The following is a 25,586-nucleotide window of genomic DNA, read 5'->3' on the forward strand; positions in this document are numbered from 1 at the left end:
GGAAATTATAATGATAGGCACTCGGAGCTCAGAACGAAAAGGGAGAATTTTACATCGCGGAGTGAGCAAGTAATTGGAATCACAGGAAGAAATTGATACCGCGATAATAAAGTTGATGACATGCATGCGATACTCGGGATTCTTCGAGAAGACAACTCCAATGGTACGCTCGGAGGGAAGATAAAGAAGGACGAAAAAGGGGAGCGAAGACAAGAAGAAGAACAAGAAGAAGCGGAAGAAGAGGAGCAGGAGGAGAAGGAGAGAAAAAGAGACGGAATAGGAGCAGAGCTTGCTATCGACTTCCTCCAAAAGGCGTCGCTGTAGGAAGTCAAGTCGCCCAGAAGCGTCTTATTTAAAAGTTTGTATCGGGGCAAAGAGGAAAGAAAGAGAGAAAAGGACGCAAGGAGAGTTTCTGCGCGAGCAGAAGGGATAGACGCAACGGAGCTAAATTGTCCGTGAGTATCCTGGGGCCAACGAGGAAGTGCCAGGGGTTCGGTAATTTATCCGAAAGTACTGTGAGTAAGACGAAATGGGACAAAAAAATGAAGAATGAATCGGGCCTTAATGAAAAGCAATTCACTGATCAAGTCTCCAAAAAGAGAATGAGGGAGAAAAAGAGTGAATGAGTTGTCTCGTGCCTTGCGAAATCTACCTACCGAATGCACACCGAAGGAGTTCTAGTATTAAGTACCCCTTGAATTCTAGCGAATACTCGTCTATCTTTCATTTCTCTTTTCTCCTACAATTTTCAGTTTCTTCTTGGCTTCAGAATACCCTTTTAATGATCTAATTTCGTTTCGTCATCGTTCAAATATACCATTGTGTTCGAGCTCGCTAGAATTCTTGTGTGATATTTAATCCTGCAACTTCCTCAAAGGGAAGCAGGAGTGTACACGATAGATGCCTTTATTGCACGTTCGTCGCTTTGATCGATTCGATTACAGCTACCTCCGAATTGAGGTGTAATCCACGTTTGAGTATTTTTCCGGTTCTCGCTCTCTTAAAAATTAAAACTGGAACAAGAGGTCGGCCACGTTGACAGACACATTAGTCGTGAGGTCCTTTAATTACAGTATTCTGAGCGCAGCTATATTGACCTTTTGAAAATCAACGAAGTAGATATATCCAGGAAGAAGCCCAACCCCGGTTCTGTGCCTATACGCGAACACGTACCAATAGTGGATACGTCCGTACATGCCCGCGCACATGTGCACCCACATGCGCTCGCGATTATGACGAATACTCTCGTGTTTGATTCGTATACATCGCAGCATACGTCCGAGCGATGGTCGATGAAGAGCAGCAATCAAGATCACGAGTCATACGTTTTGTAGCATTCGCTTGTCACACGTTCTCCCGGCTGACTGAGGATTTTTACAGAAACTACTCTCGTTTTATTCATCGTTCCCGAAGAAAACTACAACCGACATTGATTCGACAATTTGACTATTATACGAGGAAAAAAATATATTGACGGAAAAGTGGAAGAGCAAAGACAACGATTGAAAATGATTTTACGTCGAGAGAATGACTTTTCGAGTCTCGAGCTTACATGTATATATATATTCAGTTTCGCTTACGGATTTACAGTTCGAAGGCACTTTTGGATTAAAATTTTCACGACGTTCGGTATATCGAAAGTTTGAAAGAACTTTCAGCTCGTTCTGAAAATCATTCGAGGCGCAAGCTCGAGAATGAAAGAGAGGAAAGGTGAACTACGAATGTTACCTATAGGCCGAGCAATAACGAGAAACCAAGCAGGAGAACCGAGGGGGACCTAGAACGAGGGAACGGGGTGTTCATTTAGCTATGTTTGTTCTTGCTCATCCGTTTCCCAGTGGACACGTCGCAGGAAGACCGCGTCGATGTTGCGACTTAATTATACGCCATTCAGAGGCGTGTCCCTTGCACAAATCGCGCAGCCATCCGTGTCCGGACGAAGGCTACCGTACTCTAAGGACCGCGAGCTCGCAGGGGGACATGATACCTGTGTGCGCGCGCCCGTGTGTACATGTATGCTTCTATACGCGTACGTAGGCAGCATACGGATACGCGCGCGCGCGTATAAATGTTTAAATTTAGATGTATGTGTTATAAATGTGTATAAATGTCTACAGAGATGCACACACGCGCGCACGCACAAACACGATCGCATATAACGTCGTTCGCCAATATTCGACCTTGTGAATTATTCAAGACATACCTACTCTGGCGCGACTTAACCCCCGAGCAGCTTTCCTACGAAGTTAGACAAGATAAGGGTGGGACAATGAGCGACAATTTCAAGCACTCCTAACGACGAGCGTCTCGTTATACAAGAAGTTATGACGGATTTGATAGGACGTGGAATTCTAATAACGGGCTACTACGAAGGTTATATTACTTGATAACGATGCTCGTCATTTGCCGTGCTATCTTTACGCTGCCGATGACGAATATGTGAGAAAGAGCAACAACGAATCAATGGAAGTCAGGATCAACGCTCTTACCGCTGTTACTCCTGTCTCTCGAAACAACTTTTAATTAACCTTACAGAGTCAAGTCACAAATATCAAAACAATCGCGAGCACAGAGTCCTTTAAATATCGAAACGCTTTGACGTTCGTTAATGGAATAGTAATGAAAACGTGACAAATGTTGATAAGAACGTAAACGAAAATGGCATTAATGCGGTACGAGTTATACCAAAAATAAAGATGCATCTTTCTAGGCACGCCAAGAAGAGATCGAAATAACAATTCGCATAGATACGTAGAAGATTTGAGAATCTTTGTGTTATCCGAATATGAACAAATTTCTCCCATCGCACTCAGCCGGATGAACCGCTAAACTGTTCGTATATCATATTTATGTCATCTTCGAAATTGCTTTGACGACGGCGAAGTTACGGAATAGATATCGGCTTTCACCGGTAACTTTTACGGACCTCTTCTTTAGTCGATCGCAAGGGAAGGTGAAAGAAAATGTTGCAAGTTGGGATATATGTAGGAATATTCGACGTAACATGTTTGAAATAGTGTTGGACGGTGATGCGGTAAAGCGGTCTGCCAATAACGCGCACTCGCGCGCATCATGCGAAGGAAGTGTGGAAGAGAGAGAGAGACCTTTGTGTTGGTCGAAGGTACGAGGCGACGAAGCATCGTATAGTTCTCCCTTGACACCCCTTACTTCGGATCCATAGCAGAACACCCTCTCTTTCTTTCTCTTTTTTTCTTACTCTAGAGCAAGGGATGCCTCGAGACTCTCACTCGACTGACTTCTACCTTGGTGAGAGAGCTCGGAAAAGCATCAAAGAAAAAACTAACGACGGTACTGCTCTAACCGTGCCTCTGCCAACACCTTTTCCGAGGCTGCCATTTGATTTGCGCAAAATCGTGAGGAATTGGAAACGATAATGTCTACCAACAGCTGTGTGGAAAATGGTTTTGAAGAAATTGCGAGGTAAAGGGATCGGGAAGTACCGATTAGGAAAGAGTCTACTTCATCGTTGCACCTAAGCTCTTCTCTTTCTCACGGCCTGTGACGTTTCAAGAATCGGAATATATGTCAATCAATTTTTTAAATTGACCTAACAATCTTCCTCCGTCCGAAGGATAGGAGCCGAAATCTCTCAAATTTGTTTGCTGACTTGCTTCGAGAGGGAGAGAGAGAGAGAGAGAGAAGAGTCTACTTGTTGGATACAACGAAGAACTTACATCTCGGGTTAAGTCAATTTCCAAATTTACGACCGACAAATTTACGGTCGACGATTATATGTTTACCTACGACTTCAATCAAGAGAGTAAGTTTGAAGAGAGTAAGAAAATTTGCAAAGAAACGAGGGGAAGGATCGACCAGATATTTTTTCAAGTCGAACTTTTGAACGAAGGATGAAGTATTTTGGGAAAAAATTTTTCCTTTTCGCAATCGCGCTTTGTTTATCTATCTCTCGTAGTTACTCGTCCTCGTTGAAAAGTTAAACTGGAAACAAGGAGGGGAGAGTTCTTAAGCCGGCGCATAGCATTTTAAAACAATGTAATTGTTAATTTGAAGGCGAAATGCAGTTTGAACGCAAAGTTCCCCGTTTGTTTTAAAGAGAATACGAGAGAAAGAGAGGAAAAGAGAGGGAGAGAGAGAGCGCGCAGGGAGGGAGGGAGGGAGGGAGAGGGATGAAATGGAAGAGGTAGAGAAGAGAGATACGAAGATACGGAAGAGAACCGTAGGGAAGGACGGAAAGGGTAGAGCTGATGAGGAGGCGGAAGATGGTCGCAAAGGCGACAAAGACATTGCCATTATTTCGAGAACGATAGTCAATTTAAGTTAACAGTGCAAGAGCTCGGAAGACGGTCCTCTTCACGTACCTAAGTAATCTCATTTCGAATTAATGCGCGGTGCGAGTAGTGAAATGCCTGAGCCCCGAGCGAGACCCATCTTTATGCTTCTTTGTGCACCGAAAGTGCAGCAGCCCTTTTCTCCAAATGGCTACGAGTGATCTCCTTTTTCCGCGGATATGCAATTTACATTTTATCTCGGAACTTTAATCATTCGCAAATTTCGGACGGAACGAGAAAGTCGTTCGATAAATTCTCGACCTTCTCTTCGGTCCGTCTGAATAATTTACTAGTTTGCCCGTTCGATGAATATAGAAATATTCCTCGAGGGATCGGGTACCTGTTTCTCAACGTTGCCTATCACGTTTGCCGAAACTATAGCGCTGAAACGTACACGCCAAGGAAATACTCTTTCTAGCACTTCGCGTCAACTACCGTGGTGATTTTTTTTCTTTCGCGTATATTTTACGCGCTCTTTGGCGGATCTACAATTCGCAGTCTACATATCTTGCACATGCTTTCGAGATAAGCGCCGTACGATATTAAGGAACTCTCTTTTTCTCTCAGTGTTTACACAAGCATCCGTAATATACAGGAGAAATGGGAATCGGGAGAGTATGATAAAAGTACGATAGGAGGCTTGTGTAGAAAAAAAAAAGAAAAAGTAAAATCAAATAAGTGGATCGTACTAAAAAGAAGAGAGTTATACCGAACATGAATAAAATTCGCAAGAAAGTGGAAGGTTAATGCCGGATAGCTATCAAAATCGATCGTCTTCGATAATAACGTTCGCACTTTCGCGATAAAGACAGAAAAAAAAAAACATTCTCGTGAACGCTCGCCTTCCCGTCTCCATCGTAGGATGTTCTTTCCTTTATACCTTGCGTAAGCTGGAAATATTCTGGATTTTATCATTTCAGAAATGGTCCTCATTTTATACGCTCCTCGTTCTTTCATCCTTCTCTCTATCTCCCTCTCTCATTCTCTCTACCTATTACCGGAGGTCTCTCAGTTTCTTTACAGGCTACGAGAATGAGTCGTAGCCGGAAGCTCTTTCCCAAGAGGTGCAACGCGCAAGAGTGTTTGTAGTTTTCCTCTTTCGAGTATTCACCCTTTTCGCCTCTCCTTCATCGCTCCTTGACTCCTCTCTTTCTCACTTTTTGTTCTTTCGATGGAGAACACGATGTACCTCGGAAACTACCTGTCACAATGGACCGATATATCTATGTAATAGAGATTATTATACGAGCACATAATAACGCGTATAATAAGAAAAAAGCTAGAACGAAATGAGCAAAGCGACTGGAGGTATAAGAGGTGGTTGCTTTCTTTCCGCGTTCCGACGGCTCAACGTTCGCGACAGTAGTATACGAGTCGGATCTTCTTTACGAGTATTGCGGTGACGGTAAGAGTTCTGGAGTACAGCGAGCGAGCAAGAAAAGGATCAAAGTAGTAGCGGCACTGCTACTTGCTCGTCGGAGAGGATCGGCCCACTTTTTTTAATCCCAGAATTGTATTTATGCGTGTACAATAGCACTTGCCTGTCCCATTACTTCTGTACTTCGTCGCCTCGCTGCCTCCGTTCAATGCCATTCCGTCTACATTAGGAGGATAGGAGAGAGTGTATAGCCAGTGAGAAGAAATTCTTTCGAGCGTACTTGGAAACTACTGCTGCGCGTTACTTCGCAGACTTCGCAGAGTTGGGAGGTGTAGAAATATTTCAGGGAAGCGACATTCTTTATAACGACTCGATGTTTTTTCCTTACGAATGTCACGAACATTCGTAATTCATTCGTCATTCATTTCCGAGACGAGAAATCTACGAATCTACAAAGACGGAGTAACGGGATTAGTACGCGCGTTTGTACGATTTCTTTGAATTCCATCCACCTCGTCATTCGGAGTCGATCGTTCCATATACGAATCAATCAATCGCTTAACGCATATACGATTTCACGAGTAAACGCGATTACGAACGAAACTGATATCATTTCGGCGAGGATATACTGGCTTGTTCAAGGTGATGACGAAGAGAAGGAGAAGAGGTTCTTCGTTTATTCCCCGCAGTCCAATTTCAAGGGAGCTCTAAAGCGCCCGTTTATAACTCCCAGCGACGTCCGAGGGTGGTGCGCCAAGCAACGCTAGAAATGTGCAAGTCAAATAGCTTGACTCGGCGGTTTATCTGTCAGCGTACACTCGTGAATGGATGCATGCGAATGCGACCAACTTCGTACACTTACTACTTACACCTTGAAATCTCTCTCTCTCTTTCTCTCTCTCTCTCTCTCTCTCTTCCTCTTATTTCCAGTCTCATCCAGTATCGAAGATAGCATGCAAAACTTCGAAGAAAGCTCGTGTCCGTCAACCAACTCGTTCGGAGCCCTCTCGCGTCTACAACGTTATACGACGAGGGAAAAATAAATTTTCAAAGTAAGCACCGCGATCTTCGAGATAGAAACGACAACTTATGCGCGAGCGACGCGAAGACGACGCGAGGACGACGCGAGTATGACGCGAGGACGACCCGAGGACGATGCAACCCCCATCTCGAAGATGTTCCCTCTTTCTTACAGCTACGAGCTACCTCTCATCCTAACGTCAACATAGTATTCCCTCCCTGCACCTGACTCTACCTTCCCTTTCCTCCTATTCCATCCTCTCGCTCTCGTCTCTGCCCTCGACGTTTCGTGAAAATCTATTATTAAGGGCTACGAGCTCCTCTGCAAAGAGAAGAGTTTACGGGCCAGCGTAAAGTACGCGAGCATCCCTGCAATCATAAAAGGCCGAAGTTTTCTCCCTAACGTTTTCCATCCCTCGCTTTCTTTGCCTCCGGGCCTCTCTTTCCACCCTTCGTTTCCTTCCTATCGCTCCTCTTCTTCTTCTTCTTCTTCCTCTTCTTCCTCCTCCTTCATTTCCCAAGAAGCTGAAGGAACTACTACAAGGGGGAGAGAGAGAGAGAGAGAGAGAAGGGTGAAACTATAACTTGAACGTTACTACGTTCGCTAGCTTTGTACGCCTGCTGTTTTACCTCGGAAAATTCGATACCGCCCGGCTTTCTTTCCTCTGAAAAGGCTAGGCGGCCGCTGATTTTCGCTTCTATGGGAAACAATGAAAAAAGGACAAAGTTATGTGACCTAATCCGACATATCTTCCGTCCTTTTCGTTTACCCTCGCAAAGTGGGTGCGTTACCACCTCTCATCCGTAAATCCTTTTGCGTCTGCCATGATCCTAGAAAAGCGGTCGGCAGAAAGCAGGTGCACGAATTGTCTCGATGGATCTCTCCGGTGAAATCGCAGTCTCGATATCAGCCGCGGCTTGGAAATATTTTACGGGATCAACCGTATCTCTCGTTCGGTCTGGTAACGCGAAAATACGAGCTTGAAATAATGTCCCAGTACGCAACTCTCTCTTGATCCGTACGCGGAGTCATAATTAAAACAATGACCATTTTTGCATATGCGAGCTGTCCGATAAAAAAGTCATCGTACGTTTCATTTTCTTTCGCGTCGTAACGATGTTTTAAAAGTTCTCGGTTAATAAAAAGAAAAAAAATAATGGAGCTCTCGATGTAAAATAAAAAGATCGAAAGAACAGGTGTGTATACTCAGGAGAGAAATGAACTGGAAGTAGTCTCAACATCCGTACAGTTTTTATGAATTTAATAACTTCGAGTTTAATTAACTACCAAAAGTAGAATGATCGATTTCCCATGAGTTTCTCCATCGAGAGTTTCATCTCCTTTCCTCTATCCCTTTTCCGGCCCTATCTCGCCGCCTTTCTTCTTCGCCGTTTGCCGCATCGAAGGTCCTATAATCCTTGGAGATTCGGGTTCCTAGATACTTTACTACGATGAAGGATGTCAGAAAAGAATCTGAAGCTGACCTAAACGGTTCTTCTTGACGTTCGGCGAAACTCTATAACGACTCGCGGTCGAAAGTTGGTTAGAAAGTAATTAAGCTTCCAACTTTTTCTTTTATCGCACAATGCTAACGGCAAATAACTCGAGTTAAGCAACACGAACGGAAGAAAAGTGGGCATTAATCGTCGAAGCTGTCGTTAACCGATATGTAGAAACCGAAGGTACGAAATACCCGACGTAAGTGCGTATCGACTTTGGAGGAAACGAAGAGAAGGAGAGGTAGACGCGATAGCGATAGAAAAGGAGTGATAACTCGCGTGAAAACTTTCGGTGGAAAAACTTTGTCTGCACTTTTATCCAGACCCTGCCGGCGTTCATAAGGAATCACGCTTACACTCGCTAGTTTCCATCACAGAAACACATTTTCGCCGAAGAAATAACGATACGCCCGTGAAATAGGAGTTGTCGATTATAAAAAGGATAAGACCAAGGCAGCCTTTGGACCATAGACTTTCCGTAAGTCGTAACGTCTTCTCGTCGAGTTCTTCATTAGTAACGCGGCAAAAGCGACGCGTAACGAGATTCTTGCTCGTGCCGCGTTACATAACGCCTTGCCTTTCGCGCATTTCGAGAATGTTGGATCTCCGGTTGAAAATTATCAAAGAATACCGGACGCGTCAAAGGAACGGATGACAAATACGCGAGGAAAAGATTTCACGCGCAACGAGCTGCGATACAGCTGAAAGATATAATCCGGGAAGCGCATCGAATACTCTCCGGCACGCTCGTAGAACGCAATTAAGGTAAAGGAGACATTTTAAACCCATTCGTTGCTAATATATATTTTGCGATACACCTGCTCCAAGCAGTTTCGCCTTTGCCACAGGAGCATAACGTTGTCCAATTTGTCTTTCGAGTTTGCGTGCAAAGTCCATCGCCTATTCCGTCGTCCTAACGTCGCTCTTTCGCCCGATATGCCGCGGCGGCCCAATCTGCCCGGACGATTTCATTCAAATTGGAAGGTACGAATGACAGAGATTGACGGGACTTCAATAAAGTCCTCCGAAGTGGCGGACTGAACTCTCGAAGAGAGAGAGAGAGAGAGAGAGAAACGCATGACAGTGAATTACCACATTGTTACCGTATCCAGTCGGCTTCCGTTTCTACTTCCTTTTTTTACTTCGCGAGCAACATTTTCACGTTTTAAACACGCTTGGTCCTAATTTCCTTTCACGTATTCCATTCGTCACCGTCGTGAATTCGAAAGAATCTTCGTTCGAAGTCGCACGAGGAATACTTGCAGTATATTTCCAAAGCTCGCGAAATCGCGTTGCATAAACGAGGAAAAAATCGAATAAACATTTACCTTATGCAGGAACGTTTTCCTTTCCCGTAGATAATCTTGACAGATTTTCCGAGGCAAATAAATCCCTTCGAAAAATGGTGTATATCGCTGCGTGCTTGCATCTAACAAAAACGTCCTCCTACAAATTTCCTTTTACGTACGATTCGAGCGCAGATAGGGACACTAGAAACTCGGGGAATACTATGTAACAGCTGCGTATATGTATTCGTAATGGCACGTTGCACACCGTTGCCTGAGTTAGGTCTTGTCTAATAAAGGGTGGCATTTGTACGAATTAATAGCCCCCAACGGGAAGGTTCGTGGTCGGTAGGAGACCATGCGTCTTCCGTTTGGTCGTCGGCACCGCGAGGGTTCCACGACGACTGTCCACGATAATCAAGACTAACAGCTTCGGCTGATCCTTCAACTTTCTTCGTCACCACCCCTGAAACTTCCTGCTCCACCACTCTATATCTCAATTTATATCACAATAATGTCACTTTAAGGCGACGTATACGTTCGCACTTTTCTTTCCGTTTCCTTTTTATTTCTCTTCTTTCTCCTCGTCCGTCCGACGCGAAGATTAGTAGAATCCCGATTCCTACAAGGGCCTTCGCAAACCGATGAATTTCTCAGCGCGCGACAACGCTCTCGAGAGTCGTTTTACGAATTACTCGAGGAGTAACTCGAGGAGCTAACGCGACCGTAAAGCCGAATAAAATACTTTTTTTTTCCAAAGATTATCATCACGGGACAGCCTCGTCTTCTTATAACAACGATCGCATCGAAATTCTACGGGAGATCTTAAATAACCAAACGACGTGATCTGCATTCTTTTAGCGAGAAAATTAAAATAACAGGACATAAGAGACATCCGCAAAATCTTGTAGCATCATAGTAATCCGAGTGTTCTGAATGGCAGAAGCGAAAAGTTAAGAGAAGTCTCGACTTACAGCCACCGTACTCCACGCAAGGTGTTCTAATAAACGGCTTTATGCAGAAAGTCTTCAAGTACCATTAAATTAAACGGCACTTTGAAACTTCTTGCATAAAACCCTTTAACTGCTGCTTTCAATTAATAGACGCGATTTTTCCGAGGGATAACGATGTACCATCTACGTGTAAGTAACGACAATTTTAAGTCTGTATCGAGTCTTTGTCCGTTTTCGAACACGATAAAGATTACAGATAATTTCAATAAGAATTATTCGCAGTATTTATATTCTTAGAACAGCGTAGTCGCGAGACCTTCGCCAGCGAGTATTAAGTTCCTTAGATCAGGTCCAGCAGCATGCGGAAACTCTGCAAGATTAAACTATTCGAGAAGATTATAGAAACTCCGCGCAACCAGGATTACCACAGCCGACTTTGCTTGCCCTTTGGCATACCAACGAATACTGCGGGTATGTTCCATCCCAAACGGAAGTGTTTCTTGACTCATGACCTTCTTCCATCATTACGTTTCCAAAGCATAACAACACTTTTTCCAATTACAAAGAAGACCACATTTCGTGCTACGCAAGCGGAACAAAAACTTCGACCCATTGAAGCATTGCAAAATAAATATTGTAATGTAATATCACTTTCGGAGAACGCGTATACGACAAAAGAGGAAATATACGTACAACGTTATTTATATTTATTTCTACGAATTCTAAACTAAGGGAATGATTCACAATAGTACGCGCGTTTGTGCGCGCGTTTACGTGCGGGCGTGAGAGACAGACAGAGAGAGAAAGAGAGGGAGAGAGAGAGGACGTACAGCGTTATAGCTTTCGAGAAAGTACGAAAATATGTGAAATCTGTAATTTCCATAATGCTCCGAGCAAACTGTCGATATATTAATATGAGTATGACGCATATTTCCCTATCGTATGGTAGCCGCTAGATTAGCTGTAATGTGTTATATACGAACACCAATTATAAAACAAATAGCCATTCTACGAATATCGAACGTTATAAACCGATATTATTTGTACCTCTCAAATAATTTGGTAGTTCAATGCGGTATAGTTATTTGCAGAATGTATATGCCTGACCTTAAAAGCCTGTTTCTGCGCCCTATTAAACTTTAATTTTCAATAAAGATAAAACGCATGACATACGTTTCGTTGATAATTGAGTGAAACGTTTCGAATACAGTTCCGTAATTTTGTACGCCGCATTTCAAACGGACGCCCTACTTGCCGTTCTACTGGTCATTAATATGGAAAATATCTCGTGGACGTTCCTTTAATCCGAAAACGTTAGAGCAACGCTAAAGCTTTGCATATACCGAAGAGACATTATGTCGCGCGTTTACAAAAGGCAACATTCGAAACTGGCCTTTTGAAAAACGTTGAAAAAACGGTTTAAAGAGAAAACCGTGGGCTGTCCCGCGGTGTAGAAAACACTTCCGATAGATTCGATCGATTAGTAAGATACGATAACGCAACGAACGTCACGTTTGCGTCCACGTTCTACGACGTAAATAACTACGAAGAAGAAAGAGAAAAAAGAAACGAAAAGAACTGAAAGGACAATGCACAACTGGCTGTCAATGGGACGTCGTCCAGATATTCCCAGGACAATCGCTCAGTCTTCTCATACCTATCCTACTAACGTAAAATCGATCTCGTTAAAACTTTCCAACGAGAACAGACCAGTTTCGAAAAGTTTCGCGAAAGACGATGCGAGAAAATGGAAGGAGAGGAAAGAAAGAAGAGCTGCACAGAGGCGGATGAAGGACGTGTCAGGATACGAAGAAAGACATACGCACTGGAAAAGAAGATAAAATTGCTATCTCTCTCGTCAAAAGTCCTCCAAGATTCCAAAGAGTTTCGGGAACGCATACGCTCCACTTGTTACCAACCGCTAATATCTTCATCGTTTTTTTAACTATTTCTCGTAAACCACATACAAAGTATATTCTCTGATCGTTCTACGCATACTTCGTTCCTAGCAGGAGGTTTTAAGTATTTTAGAAATTGCAACGAGAAGGAACGATATTTGGAAGCTGACGATTGAATTTTATTAGGTCACGTCATTTCTACTAATCGCATGATTGTCAGTGCCCATAATAGGTTGATCGATCCGATTCGTCACGAATACAACGTCCATCTCACCGCGTGCTCGACATAAAATGTTCGAGAGAATAAACTATTTCTCGACCGATATCAATACTTTTAGTGTTTGTACGCTTACAAAATCGAAACGTTGCGAAAAGAAAAATTTGTTAGATAAAATAGAGCTTTCGAACGAATCGCAATAATTAATGCAAGTGGTTTGCGATTTATTCGGAAAAAGTGCAGAGACGAATGAATGCAGGTGCGTGCAGAGAAATCAATCGATAGCATACCCATGCAGCAAGTATATAGTACTTTGTACACTCAATGAAGCAAATACGTCAATACTATGGCAGACAAAAAAATGACGCTCTACATTATTAATATCATGAATTAACCACTAAAAGATCCAGCTAATCTAGGAAGAAAAAAAGAAGCGAAATTGTGAAACAATTGTATTTTGGTAAGGAAAACATTGGGCGAAAAGTAATCGTAGCGTACGTCAAGTTCGGGCGTAAGTAAGAGAGGATTAGGAACGATAATTGGCTCGAAGCCTCGCGCGTACTCCACTTCCTACCGCCCTCCTGTCGCTTCGTTTCGCTCTCTTGCGACAGAATTTCGTAGACCAGGGACCAAATTTGATTTGCAAATTCAGTTAGAGCCCCTCGCCTCGTCTCTTCCTTGTCTACGTAGCCCCTTCTTTCTTGCTCTCGTTCGTTCGAAATATACATACGTAGGACACTCACTTCTCTCTATCTCCAACGTTGTCCTGTCGCGCGCACTTCGTCCTCCAGGACACCCTCTTGGTCTCCCGTGTGACACGAGCTCGAGAAAAGACGCGCCACATGAATTTTAATTTTACTTCGCCTCGTTGGTGGGTGCGACGCACTTGGGACGCCGTAACGAGCAGCTAAAGTTTTTTGACGAAAAATTAAAAGTTTCCTACACGTTCGTCGGGCTAGTCCCTTCTCCTCCTCTATCTTTCTCTCTCTCTCTCTCTCTCTCTCTCTCTCTCTCTCTCTCTCCTTTTCTACTTCTTCGTTTTAGCTTTCTCCAGTCTCACCCCGCTTGACTGACGACGGACAAGCTCCATTCACGGACCTCCAATGAGTATCCGGACGTCCTCGTCGAGGACGAGAACCGCGCCGTAATACCTCGTAAAGTAATTACGTTGCCAAGTCGTCAACGAAGAACCAACTTCCGGAAGACGAGGGAAACGGAAGGAAAAGTTGACTTATTTGCCGTGTGTTAGCACGGCTGCTATCCAATCGCGGAAGTGACATATTTACTGTAGCTTCCTAACGTTGGAACTTTCTTGTTCGTGATAACGAAGAGTAACGAAGAGCTTTTACCCTAGCCAAACTCTTCTTCTCCTGCTCACCCACACACATTTTCGTTCTTCTCTCGCTTTAGTAGTTTTTCTTGAATCTCCGCGACAGAAAGGAAGACGTATAATTTGGTAAAGGAATTAGGAAGTTTCTCGCACGTTAGAGCGTACATTGAATCACGTTCATTATCGAAAGACTCCGACTCGTTTAAAAAGCATTTAGGTCGCTTCGGACGAAAGAATAATTTTTATCTCGCTCGATGAAACGCGCGTCGTTTGTGTCTCCAAATTTTCAATTGGACGATTTTACGAAACGGGTACGGCAGGTAAGTAGAGAAAAGATGGATACCGGAGAGAAGAGGGAGGAGGACGCGAAGAGAGAGAGAGAGAGAGAGGAGAGCAGAAGGAACGAAAGAGAAAAAAAAGAAAGGCACGACGTAAAAGACTTTTGATGTCGTGCCGGTGCAATCTGCCGGTATCCAGGCGAAGCCGGAAGTGCGGGAGCAGGCGCGCGAGCCAGCGCGAGCCCGGAGACGAGCAGATTTGCAAACCAGATTGAAATTTTGAAATTTAAATCTCTCCTGAGACTTAAGCTTCAAAAGTCCGGAGCCTTCCTGAGGGACGGATGTAGGTACTCGAATACGAGCAAGGTCTTACTAATTGCCGGATAATGTTGCTCGGGACAGAGAAATTTCGAGATCAAACGGTTACTCGCGAGGACCGATTCTACTTCTTTCAACGATGGTATTGACACATTTTATTCATCGTTTTCACTAATCCAAAGATACTTTGCTTTGAAATATTTCGTAGCTTTATTTCGTGATATTATTATCTTTACATGCGAGCCATTTATTTTGAAAGTGGAACAAGTCTATTTTTCGTTATTGCGAGATATTTAACAGTTTGCTTTTCAGTAGATTTAAAAATATCGGTAAACGTTAATAGACGATCTTTATATATTTTGTGATGTTAGATAATGAAAATTTATTATCCAATAACGTTTGTCGAAGATGGCTGAAAGAAATAATGATTTTGTTATATCGGAATTGATTCGTCTCGCTTTCAAAATTAATGAATTATTTTAAACTTTAATTAAACAGCTAATACTTTAGTCGTATCAATCTTCTTTCAGCAATCTTCTTAAGTTTCCGCGTTCCATTTCGCGTACTAAAAATTTATTATGTTTTCGACAATTGCGTATTACTTCATAATAATGCTGAGAGATATAAAAGGAATCGGTCTTTCGGATTGCCATTTTCATCGCTCTAAAATCGCGATGGTTTGATAAAACCGAATGTCCTAACAAAAAGATATTCTGATCGATAATAACGATCATAGCGATCATTGAACCGAACGATTTTCATCGACGAAAAGCTTAACTTCGTTTCTTATTAACCTTGGACAGTGCACGTATCGCAGGTCACATTCTGTAGGTGCTTAAAGCAACAAGATGCTACTTCTTGCGATTCCGTGGATGCTATAGTTCGTTCGGATGGTTAAAATTCAAATTGAATCGTCGAGATATTCCTATAAATTCACTCGTTTACGTAGAACGTATTACGTTTACTTTTGATTCGGATATGAATTATGCGTTTTTCTTATATCGAATTGAGGATTTAAATATCTCCATCGATCGAACATTAGGAAATTTGATTTATTTTGGCTAGAGAATCTTTGCGGATATAAGGACGATATCGAGTTATATCCATTATCATCGTTTACTTCATTTTTTGTTTTTAATGGACTATCTCCGCTTGGAAAATAAACGGCTCATACGTAGATTGGAATAAGTCGAGAAAGCGCGATCGTTATCCTTCGTTATTCGCGTTTAACTTTTTTCTTCCTTTTCGTTCGTGTATATTTTAGCGTTTTGGCCAACGAATGAGACAGCGCCCTTCTCCCATCACCCTCATTTCTAATGTTAACAATTTTCCATCCATTCGTTAGACTTTCTCGAGCTCTTACCTTCTTCTCAATTCGTCGAGCGACGAAGTAACTCGTTACTTCACTTTGTTCTTTGAATTGGATAGTTTTCCATTAGCAGTCATAACAACGTCCTTTGGACCGTGCACTACTCGCGGCTAACGGGGACGGAAGAGAGAAGGTGTCACCGGGGCCACAAAGTTCAGTTTGTTTATTCAAGCTACCACGGCGTCGTCCCTCTGCATCCACCCGCGAAGATTAGCCCTCTATACTGTTCACGTGTTCTCGCGTTAATTTACATTTTTATTGCAAAGCGAATTGCGTTTCCTTCCCTCTACTTGTACCAACATTTTATACTAAGACTATCACACAAACGGAACATTCAGCATAGACGGTACATCGGACTTTTTAAGTTACTTACAGTTTACGTCGAATATTGTAATGCCGCTGAGTAAACTTACCTGCAATAAAGAAAAAGAAAGTATAAGTAATCAAGGAATACTCGACGTACATAGACATAATCATCAACAAAAAATTGAATCAATTAGAAGATGCTAACAAAGCGCAACGCCAACAGACGAATTAATTAACAATGAAATTTATTCTTTCGTTTAGCGAATCACGAAGGAAGTTATGAAAATCCCAGAGCAAATAGCGACGAATGAGAATGAGACGTGAAATAAAGAGGTCGAAAATTATTTACATATGGCCGTAAACGGTAAAACGTAAGAATTGGTTATTAGTAACGAAAATACGAAGTTTGGAATACCCTTCTTTATAAATTTCGGAATACAGTGAGAACGGTAAGAAGCGAAAAACCGTATAAAAATATTTAGACTTAAATGCCGTTAAGGATGGAGTCGCGAAGTAGCGAGTCAAGATGCATTTAGCGGAATTTCCGAATAAACGAGGAATAACGCCTCGACGATTAAGTTACGAGGAGGGTAACACGGTTGGGCCTATTGGATATATCGAGTAGCGGTTGATACGATATAGAAACTCTCTCCGAGTAAGCAGTGCCTATAGAAGCTACAACCATAACGGAGTATAATTCAGTCCGGTTCTGGTATGTATAGTGCCTACTCCATTCTCTGGCAATGCACCGTGCATGCTCCCTGTATCCTGGCACAACGGACCGCCGTAATGCATTATACCTGAGTAGGACACCGTTTATATACCCTACATGGGTGAAGGTATATAATGTATCAGACAGCATGTGTTCGCGTAGTCGAGTCTCCTTCGCACTGTCAGAAGCTAGAATTTCATTAAAGGGCACGAACACCACCGACGTTCGCTCGGTCTTTACGAAAGCCAAAGTGCTGGCAACGTTTCGAACAACTGGTAGGCGTATTACGGGATTTAAAAATTAACGACGATTCGATTTAGGAATACTAGAGTGGCCGACTGCGTACGTATTCGTTGAATGCGACAGTCGAAGAATAGATGTTGAAAATCAGAAAGTCAAATCGTTGATATTTCTTCGCTTTTAAAATCGTCGAATGAAACGTTCGCCGATTTGACAAGGGTTTCGTGGGAATACTTAATAATTCGCTTTAGCACGCGATAAATCATTGTCCGACTTGGACGAACTTTTCGTTCGCAGGGAGTCCCACCTAGCGTACGATCGTATCGCGTTTTTAAAAGACGAGAGCGCGATCGGCAATGATTCGCGCAAGCGTGCGATCTATTTGTACGTCGGTATATCTTGTTGCGCCAAGGGAAGAAAGAAGAGTGTAGAAATAAATTATACAAGATCGATTGGGGAGTCGACGTTCTCGACCGATAATAATCCGTTCCTTTTTGCAACCTATATCCCCCCTATATTCTTTCGGCAGTATGAAACGTAGAAGCAAGCTTCATTTATCTTATTCGGGATCGCGTTGCATCTCGACAAATGCAACACCGTTGGGAGAACAAACCGCTGGATAAACTTTCGAAGAAACGGCGAGAGTATAAACAAGACGACCGCTCGGAATGTAGGGGCGAAGGAGTTTGAGAGAGAATTTTATAACGTTGAAAATTCAAAAGAATCAGAAATTCAACGGAATATGGAAACTGGGATTGGGCACCGTCATCGTCATTATCCTCGCTGTGATCCCGCATAGATGCGCGCCGATACGAAAAACGATGTATTGGTTCTGTAGATAAATATCGAAGATTATTTTAAAAGATATATAAATTCCAATATTATTCGCCGATGAACGATGCCGAAGTGGCAGGTGTGCATTGTTGCGATGAAAAATGACGTTCCGCAAGCAATAGAGGCGATTCGGAATACAAAGGGATATTCTTATTCCTGCCTCGCACTTTTGGAGGGTTTTAAAGGGCTCCCTTCGTACGCACACGCTCCTACCAACGACTCTTACCGTCTATGGCCTTCGTGTGTTTGTGTCGTACTACACGTTACCGTCACACGTTGGGTACTCCCAACGTAAATCTTTGCTTCCATCCACGTCAATCGAAAAAGGATAGGCGAGCGGAAATTACGAAACGTCGGTGAAACGTGGCACGAACTAGTCGATAGGTATTTCCACATCGACGAAAAATACATTACAAATCTAACTTTAACCTCCTTGGAATTCCGGTCACGCAACCTACTACGAAGATATATATCTTACATCGAACGACGCGACAACCCCCTTTCACGCGTATCATCTCTTTTTCTTGCCTTTTGTGCACCCCTTCGTCGTCGTACGAACTGACTTTTCCTACTAATGTTACCCGCCTACGGAAAAAAGATACACTATACGTACGGTACTTACTACTTTAGTTTTAATATACAAATGCAATATCTACTACTTTGTTATCCTATCGGTAAAATATACATATATTTTTGTTTCACCGTCAAAGGGTCGACGTACTTGTAAACTATCAATAGTCGCTTGAATCAAGGATAATTGATCGAATGTATAAAAGCTCGATACTTTGGTTACTCGAATCGTCATTAATGGTACATTCCAAAGAGGTATCGATCCGATCAATTTAACAGAGTATGAAAATGTAAGCTCCTCGATAATCGCGCAAGAACATTGTGGACGATTATCGTTCGGTGGATTTATTCTCTAATAAAGATACGTTTATAGTTATACTTTTAAATTATCCGTTAAGATACACAGAGTGTCTCGCTTTTCAAAGCTGGATACCCAATACGCAAACGAAGAATCCCAAGTAATATTTTTCTAAGCTCGTCGGTATGGAGGAAAAACGATCAAAGATTAAAATCGATGGGTCAGATCTTTCTGCGGAATTATCACGTGGAGTTTAAAGAATTTTGACAAGTGATAAAACATTGACTATACCTCGGTTATAGACGGTAGAACCGTTGGTTGATAAGTCTTTGCACGTCACTTCTCTAAGCTATTCGACATTACCGAAAATCGTACGATTCGTGCAATACGGTTCTCCGTATAACAAGTATCGGAGAAATATTTGAAGTCTAAAACACGGAAATACGGATATCCTTGGAGCTTCGATTATCGGCTCTGAAAACTCCTTCATGGCGTAGAGAGTAGAGGCAACAGGTTAGCGGCACGCGCTAAGCACGTCGAAGAGAGACCGAAGTTGTCACGTGTGCGTGTAGCGCGTTCGCGTGTTTCTCCTTTTTCTCCCATGCTCTTTTTATTTTTTTTTCTTTTTTTTCCACCGAAAACAAACGTCCTCTGGCTTTCGCTCAAAGTAATAAAAAAAAAAAATGAAGAAATAGTATTCTAACCTATGATCCATAGACTGAATTCGAAGTCCAGCTGGGCGAGAAGCCACGCACTGCGCCGTCTCCAGCCGCTCTATACCGAAGTTTCTTGATACAGAATGATAAAGAGAGACAGAAGTAGATGGACAGTTGGATAGACAGATAGAGATAGATAGAGAGAGAGAGAGAGAGAAAGGGAGAGAGAGAGACGGAGAGAGAGAGAGAGAGAGAGAAGGAGGCAGGCACGTTTTTTATTGTCCTCTCTTGAGTACAGCCAGGATGAGCGACGAAGATCCGTTCCACTAGATCCTTCGTAATTCAAAGGACGTAATGCGAGTGTATCGATGCAGTTGTCCTCTTGGATTCAAGTCTTCCCGCCAACACTATGTACGTGTGTATAGATACATACATATATGTACGTATACGTATGTATATGTTCACGCGGCTCTCGGAAAACGAACGCGTAAAACTGGGTCTCAACGATGACGACGACACACGATCCCTTGGAGAAAATGTTAATCGAGTCAACGGCTCATTCGTAAATGCTGACGCGAAGTAATATATAAGAATAAGAGAAAAGCGCGCGCGCGAGCGAAGCGTGCCGTGTAGTCGGATAGATGACTGGCAAGGAACCGACTCGTTGTCGGTGGCTGTACGTTCGTCTCGGCTCGCGGTCGTGGCCGTGGGGATCGCTACTGGCTGGTAAACGTGCGCGCGAGAGGGAAACGGGCTCTCTCGTGTGCGCCTTTCAAAGGGAGAGGGAGAGAGAGAAAGTGTGGTAGGAGGCTCGCGCCCACTCTCGAACGAATGCTCGGTAGTGGTAGGGTGGAGGAGATCTCACAACGAACCGGAGGCCACGGCCGAGCTGAGCCGAGCATCGAGCCGAAGCGTCAAAGAGAAGAGGAAAGAGAGAGAGAGAGAGAGGAAGGGAGAGAGAGGGAGAGAGAGAGAGAGAAAGAGCGCGAGAGTAAAGGAGGGTGGCTCGGAGAGAAGGGATGATGCCGGTCTAAGGGAAGTAGCAACAGGCGGTAGCTACCCCTCTCTCGGTTTCGCGCGCGCGCTACGCTCGACGCTCTGACGTCACGGCGTCGTGACGTAGGCGTGGTCACGGATGCGCACTAACACCTCGCCTATCACCGTTGTCATAGTGACTGCTTCGCCGATGCCCTCGCTTCCGACCCTCACGGAGCAACCTCCCCATCGACGAATCCATCCTATCTCTCCTGTTTTGCCGATCACACGGACGTTAAGAGAAAACGCGAACGAGCGCCCGAGCACACCTCGGAGAGTGAGAGTCACGCGGAGAGAGAAGCGTGTGCGTGCGTGCCTGCGTGCGTACGTGCTCGCGCGCGCGTTGTCACGGTAACCGTGCTTCAAAACAAGCCTGCGCGTTTTTCAATTCGAATGCACTCGCTGGGAAGTGATGAGGTTATAATGAAGTCTCTGCCTGGCCTGCCTCCGCGTTTCTCTCGCCACTCACCCTTCTATCCCTCGTCTCCCTCCTCTCTCTTCTACTGTCTCTCTCTCTCTCCCTCTCTCTCTCTCTCTCTCTCTCCCTCTATCTCTCTTTCTCGTTCTCCCATTCTCCCCGATTCTCTTCTCTCTCGTCCTCTCGCTCTTTCCTTTACCGTTGCGTTGCGTAACTTGCGATCACCACCATCGTGTCTCGCATCGACGAGCGTGTAACTTTCCGAGAAACGATGGAAGCTAGACAAGGAAAGCTTCGCTTATTGTACCAACTTTTGTGAATCGACGAATCCCCCACTCATCTTTTTCCCTCCCTCTTTTCCTTTACCAGATGGAATCATGCTACCTTTAAAATGAAAGAATTTACGTAACTTTCGTCGATCGATCAAACAACGTTTGATGCATTGTAAAAATACAGACGAATTTCCTTAGCTCTCCGTTGAATACTCGATCCGACGAAGAAAAAACAGTGAAATTTTAGCTCTCTTGGAATTTTTCAATCTAACCGTAGGCACTTGAAAGGCCGATAGAGCGGCCTTCGCACTTTGCGCATCGCAGATTTTCTGTTTACTTGACTGTCAATGAATTCTTAATTATCCTTAATTCGTAGCAAATCGAGCTTGTAGACGTGACGAGGACCACGGCAAAACACGGTGTCATTAACGAAATAACGGAAATTAATTTTGATTAGTGCTTCATTTTGGCGAATCAATCGTGCTCTCGGAAAAGCAATTCAATTCTACCATTATAGATTCCTATGAACGAGCAGCGCACACGCAATAATTTAATTCCGAAAGCCGGTCTTTGTGACGGCACGCAGGAAATCATATTTAAAATCAGCGTTTTCAAAGATGTTATGGAACGATTTTATTCTTATATCTTTGTCATCCTTGAATTCTTAAAAATTAAATCACGCCTTCTTTTCGGTTTTCTTACGTATACACGTCGAATGAAAATGCGAAAGCACGTGAAGAAATCGCACGATTTTCCGAGCACGCCGGATTTTTATCTTTGTCTCTAGGTTAGATAAATTCTTCGAGATGGGCTCGACATTTTTGATACGTTTTGGAATAAACCGGACAAACACGGAAATGTAAACGTGATTTTGTACATTCATGGACCTCTACTCTTTCTCCTCCCACTCCCTTCCTCTGTCTATCCACGACCTAATTATGTTCGTGTAATGTGACCTCCTTCTCTCGGAGGAACGATAGACGAGACATACTTGGCAAGTGCTTCCACAAATTAAGTTACTAAGGAACTCTCTAATTAGACGCATAATTACAACATTATTCGAAGCAGCGCGCACGAAGCGTATGCCCGTAGAGCTTAAATAACAAAACAAAGTTCCGGGAAAAGTTTGCTATCTTTTTACCGCAAATTACGTCAAATGTAAGCTTTCTAATTTAAAATAAGCACGAATATAACAGAAATATTTGATATGCTTGAAGTTTCAATTGTATTAGAGAATACCGTTCTGTTCGAAAAAGGGAATACTTGCGTTCTATCGAAGTAGCAAGACTTTTTAAAAAAAAATGCTGCGGAAGGATAAACGTTTTATCCTTAATACGAGCCTTATTGCGCGCGGACGGACTAATTACACCGTAACGATGCTCTAGTGGACTACGAGTGTATGGGAGCTGGATAGCCGGTATGAGTAACATAGCTCGGAAAAGAAGAAGAGAGAGAAACGCCGTGTATCCGTGCATCGAAAGAACTCTTCTACAACGCGCGGAAGAACCAGCAAAATATGCGTTATTGAATTAAAAAATGTTTGATGTTAATTGTGGTAATTCAATCAGTGCGTAGCAAATAATGAGACGGAAGCGGCTTTAAAATCCCGTCTCGCTCGACGGAACGTTCGCCAGTCACTCTTTATCTTTTTCTTGTCGTAATTCGTTTTTTGTTCTTTCTCTCTTTCTCTCCTTCTCCGAATTCCTGAATTTATACACCAGCAAGTTCATGAAATACGAATTAAGTTGATACGATTCGAAGGAACATGAACTTAACTCGAGTTATCACTAATACCAAATAACTCGAAGAACCATTATATTTCGAGACAAATTGTTTAACGAGGCTTTATTTAAAGTGGATCATAGTGCATCGTACGACGAGGATAAGACGAGGAGGAGAAGGAGGAAGAATTTGTGATAAGGGAGAGATATACCGGTTAGATATGTACATACGTACAAATGCTTTAGTCTTTGCAAAGGCAACTACCTCATTAGTAATTCCGATCGATACCGGAGAAGATTCCTTCCGCACGACAAACTCCTATTTGACAAATTAATTCCTTCGAAATAGCGATAAATTTGCGATTCGGCTGTGGCCGTACGTGACCGACGAGCAGTCGCATGTACATACGTATGTATTTGCGCGTATATCAAAGCGAACTGTATGAGACACGTATGATGGAGGAAGATGAGTATCAAAAGCAGGGAAAGCGAACGAGAGAGAGAGAGAGAGAGAGATGGGGAGAGGAAGAGCGAATATCAAGCAGAATCGAAGTATTCGCGATCGAATTTCGAGGTATCCCCAGTGAAAAGGATATAGCACCGCTGTTGCACGTTTCTCATAGGTTTGCGTTACTTTTACGCGCTTGTTAGCGGAACTCCCGAGATTCATCATTAGTTGCGATTTTCCTCGTGCTCGTAGCACCGAGCCATTATTGTTCGTCTCATTCTGACAGGTTTGATGCACAAAGGTGCTATACTCTCCGATAGGTTAGAATACTGAGAATACAGAGAGGAAGAGAGACAGAACAGCACGGTTTCGATCACATAGATCATAGTTTCATGGTTCCACCACGAATATTGTTTCCCATGGGCTGTATTGTTTACAAGTCCACACATAGAACGCAGATGCATTTACAATCTACGGATTTACTCGAGCATACAATCTCTCTAGCAACCCCGTCATCGACACGATCGTCTACGGCGTGTGTACGCTCGGCTGCTATCGCTGCAGCAGCTTCTACGATCCCAAATGTAGTCGTGGCCATGCAGAGACGGGTGTCAGAATGTACGTACTAACCGGTATTTCTGTAAAATCGAATAACTCTCGTATCGCCGTTGAATTTCAACGTTTCGCTTTAACGATCAACGTTGATTATCACGAGTTTGGAGAAGTTGTCGCCGCTATTGTATTTATCGAGACTCGGGCGCTTTATGTAAGAACGATTTTCTGAAAATTTGTCTTTCCTCGTCTTCGATGTTCGACGAGTTTATCTTGGAGAGACGAGCGCACGATTGCCCCGGAGGAAGCGTCTTTGCTTTGAGGGAATGTCGAAGTGGCGATGCCTATAGTGGAAAGAGGAAATGACGCGTCATCGTCGAAAATTAATGAACTTTTCCGACGTTACGAAGCATCGAATAGGAACGTTCGGAAATAGCGCATTCCGTTCCTGATGACTGACGGACGTCCAATCACTGGGATGACAGTCGACTCGCACGATCCCGCATGCGCACTGTCGGGATATTCGCGCATTTTTCCTTCCAGGAATTTCAATTTCTTTCGATCGTGTAAGCCAGTTTTTCGGGAAAGCGAAGGGACGCGTGGATCGATTCTCACGGATCGAGAAAGGAAGCGACTATCGACATCTTCGGAAGGTCTTTCCTTTCTTTCGCCTATCTTCGCGCTACCTTCGTCGACGATCCTTAGGAATCGTCGCTTCCAACTTCGAGCGATGTTTTCGAACCTTTTCCGAGTCTCCTACCTAACGATCGTGCGATCCTCTTCCTATATCCTTCACCCGTAACGAAGATCGAACGTCGTTTCGAACAAAACGTTGAGATCGTTGTAAAAATTATTTTGTCGTTCTCCCGATAATACCCTAAGTTTGGATATCGAAGAAGGTAGATTTCGATTCAATCCCCAGGGAAATCTTTTCGACGGTCCTCTGTCGGGTTCGTGAACGATATCGACTCGTAGGTGACAGGAGCGTTCCTTTCTAAAAATGCTCTCCACGAGTTTTACAGATATCTTGTCTTGGAAAGCCTTTACAAAGGCGGACGGAACACTGAGAAAAGAAAGGAGGAGAGAAGAAGAACGAGGTTCCGTCGTTATTCCGCTACGGCTGAACTTAATTCTATAATTCGATCGGCCGTACCGGATGAAACCTACTGGCGGTTCTCCCTGGTAAACCCCATTACCTTCCCGAACGACTGCGGTTACTCGTCAAGGCTAAGTTACGAGAGACGAATCGAAGAGACGGCAAGAAAAGAGGAGAAGGATGAAGTGGATAGCGGATGAACAGAAATAGAGACAAGAAAAGAGAAGTGGAAAAAAGAACAAGAGGCAGAAGGATAATGTGAATAAGAAGAGCGCAAAGAAGGAAGGGAGAAAGGGTAAAGGAACGATGAGGGATGATGTAGAGCGAGAGGAGGAGGAGGAGGAGGAGAAGGAGTAAAGAAGTTAGCTCGAAACAAACCTTACGAGTGAGCCGAAAGAGGAGGGCAGAAAAAATTAAATCCCGTTCAGCGGACCGACAGCAGCCCCTTTTCTAGCGGTAAAAGAAGGTTCGCCTCGTCTACGGTACGACGACGACGACGACGACGACGACGACATCGGCATCGGCATCGGATTAGCGTAAAATCGAAGGGCGCTGACTTGGTCGCTCGTAA

At 43.5% G+C, this 25,586-nt stretch overlaps 1 protein-coding gene across 15 annotated transcripts in view; it reads right to left on the reverse strand.

Moving 5' to 3' along the window:
• The window catches only part of LOC127068422 (CUGBP Elav-like family member 4), a 520,701-nt gene that overhangs the window by 189,073 nt on the left and 306,042 nt on the right, over positions 1-25,586 (reverse strand). Inside the window, exon 1 of one of the 15 annotated variants that reach the window (XM_051004617.1) lies at positions 19,522-20,301. The exons of 13 other annotated variants lie outside the window; for them this stretch is intronic. The gene's annotated coding sequence lies outside the window, so the exon portion shown is untranslated. Of the gene's footprint in view, positions 1-19,521; positions 20,302-25,586 lie in introns of those variants that run through there. One more of the 15 variants, XM_051004621.1, reaches the window with a different exon arrangement.

Source organism: Vespula vulgaris, chromosome 13, assembly GCF_905475345.1.
Source record: "Vespula vulgaris chromosome 13, iyVesVulg1.1, whole genome shotgun sequence".
Classification (NCBI taxonomy): Eukaryota; Metazoa; Arthropoda; class Insecta; order Hymenoptera; family Vespidae; genus Vespula; species Vespula vulgaris.